At 43.0% G+C, this 2,873-nt stretch overlaps 1 long non-coding RNA gene across 1 annotated transcript; it reads left to right on the forward strand.

Moving 5' to 3' along the window:
• Positions 1–6: 6 nt before the first annotated feature.
• On the forward strand, positions 7–2,490 carry LOC108447981. Its single transcript, XR_001863724.1, has 2 exons — positions 7–203; positions 404–2,490. It is a non-coding gene; the product is annotated as an uncharacterized LOC108447981 (long non-coding RNA).
• Positions 2,491–2,873: the final 383 nt, after the last annotated feature.

Raw genomic sequence — 2,873 nt, forward strand, 5'->3', positions numbered from 1 at the left:
TCGCGCGCGTGTGGAACGGCTGCACCAGCGGGAGCCCGGCGGGATCCCCGAGGTGGCCGGGCCGGAGAGACCCTCCCGTGCGGGAAGGGAGGTGGAGGGTCGGGACTGCCGCGGCCTGCGGAAGGAATCAGCGCTCGTGGGGACCTGGTCGAGAAGAGGCAGCCAGGGGCTTCAGTGTCCTGCTGAGGGACAACGGGAGTGAGGTGAAATGAGAGCGTCAGGCTGGGTGTAAGGAAAAAGTTATTCATGCTGTGGACAGCTGGGCCGTGGGAGTGGGTTCCTCAGGGATTTCCACTCCTAAACAGACGCTCCTGAGCAACCTGGACTGACCACGCAGCTGGCCTTGCTGTTGCGCAGGAGGTTAAGTGAGAGGCCTTACAACCTGAATTTTCTAGGGAGTGAGGTGAAATGAGAGCGTCAGGCTGGGTGTAAGGAAAAAGTTATTCATGCTGTGGACAGCTGGGCCGTGGGAGTGGGTTCCTCAGGGATTTCCACTCCTAAACAGACGCTCCTGAGCAACCTGGACTGACCACGCAGCTGGCCTTGCTGTTGCGCAGGAGGTTAAGTGAGAGGCCTTACAACCTGAATTTTCTAGTGGGGGTTGACTTTCACTTGCCGAAGGTGTTGGGATGTGTGTGTGGATGCTGACTGCTGAAAGGACTGGATTTGACAAACCTCATGGCAGCTGCTGTGCTGCACAGGCTGCAGGCCCTGGAAGTGCTGTGGAAACCGAAAATTATTTAGATTGTGTGCAGTCATACTGATTTTGCAAAATCCAGCACATGATATATGTGGCTTGTACAAGTTCATCCCTTTTGTGCATTATAACCTAAAGTTAACTTCAGGCTTCTCACCTAACCTTCATGCATGAAGGCATGCCATGCCTTTTTTTTGCAGTGCGCAGAATAGACTTTTCTACTTAGGAGCAGAGCTGTACAGTAAAATGAAGCATTTTATATGTAATCCCTGTGTAATTTCTAGGAAAATTAGAAGGCAGGGAACAGGATCATGACTGAGGTTGCTGACTGTTCATTACAGAATTCTGAAGAAATTGTAAGAGACCAAGTTTTCTGTCTCAAAAATCTTTGTGTGATGCCATGTAACACATAGTTTTAATCTGATTTTTTGTGAAGAGGTTGAGGGATGTGTTTTCACAATGCCAATCCTAAGATGCTGAGGTTTCGTTTAGGGTAGCTTACTAGTGAAAAATAAGCCAACAGGCAATACACCATAAATATTCTATGTATTTCATAATGCGCAACATCAAGAAATCAAGTCCTATTTGACACTGATTAATATTTTTTTTTAATCTTACTGCTTCAGAAGTAAATGCAACCATGCAGCTCATAGGAGTGCTCTTAAAGGAAATTAATATAAGCACTGAGAAGCAATGAGTTGGCAATGAATAGAGAGCAGACACTATTAGATATCTGTGTTTAATTCCATATTGTTCATTCTACATCCACTGAAAGAGGTTAGGGACCAGTAATTAAAAGAAGGAATGATAATGCATATGCACAAGCAGTTTTAATTTGTTCCAGCTATACTGCTTGATGTTGTAATCTTCATGTTTTATGTATTACATTGCATAATTTAAATAAAGGTGATGAATTATTTTTAGTATCTCTTGCTCCAAATTCAAAAACAGCATTAAAAAAGCCTTTGACTCTCTCAAAGAGGAGATGGAGTATCATTTTTCTTTTTCGGGATAACCAGTCACTGCATTTTTTAACTTGATACAGCAGATGCTACAATTACCACAGCACTAATGGGTCAGGGTTTTACCTCTAGATACTTTCCATATGCAGAACAGACTCTAAAACTCTGTGTCTGATCTTTCCTCATTCATTCCTCAGATGCTCTAATATCACTAAGCATGAAGAACGATAGTAGAATATGTGCCAGTTTCTCCAGAAAATAATACAGCAGCTTCCCATGCATGTCTAAAAACAGTAACTATACTGTAAAAGACTTAACTTACGGGTGCAACAGGAGACACTTGGTCTCTGCTGCTTTCAGAGGCTTCCTAAATTTGCACCATCCCAGCTGCTGTCTGTCATTGCCAGTACTTGTGTGGCTGCCAGTATTTGATACCATTGGGCTGAGCAAATGTAATTGACACAGTACTAAAACCAACTGCCCCTGCAACAATCTTGTCTTCATTAAGAGGTTTCCAGTGTTGCTAAAACCAGTGGAAATGCCTGCAATGAACTTTCCCTAGATTAGAAAATTCAGGAAGGCTTCAAAGGAACTGCTTTCTTCCTCTTTCCTCAGCAAGATTCTCTGCTCAGAATCCCAGAGCTTTATTTACATCCGTGTTTCTTCTCACACTGGTTTTAGGCCATTTGTTTTCTGGAGAAATCTTCTGCCTTATGACAAACTTTGTTTCTCTGATCTGCAGTTTTGGAAAAGTAAATGGCCTCGCAGTTTCATTAAATTAAAAATCTATGTTGCTTTTCTTTAAACAAAATAAAATGTAATGCATTTTTTGGTGTGTGCTTTTCCTGAACTCTTATTGTGGGACAAACAGGTCCTAAAGAGGAGAAGGATGTAGACAATTTCTTAAGCAGAGTAATGAAACATCTGGGTGACTAAATGAAGTCTGTGTCATTCTGTATGCAGCATGTCAGGTGGTGATTTTCATAGTCCTCTGATTTTCAAAGAATGGGTGAAGTTCGAAGGGACCACAGTGGGTCATCTGATCCAACCTCCCTGGTTAGCAGGGTCATCCTAGAGCACATTGCACAGGATATTTCTTGAATATCCATTGAGGGAAATTCCACAACCACCCTCACAGTAAAGGTTTTCCTCATATTCAGGTGGAAAAAACAACATTTTTGGGACATGTACTCTGCTGTACTAGCACTAGAGAA

The sequence above is a fragment of the Corvus brachyrhynchos genome, unplaced genomic scaffold (assembly GCF_000691975.1).
Source record: "Corvus brachyrhynchos isolate BGI_N302 unplaced genomic scaffold, ASM69197v1 scaffold14, whole genome shotgun sequence".
Lineage (NCBI taxonomy): Eukaryota > Metazoa > Chordata > Aves > Passeriformes > Corvidae > Corvus > Corvus brachyrhynchos.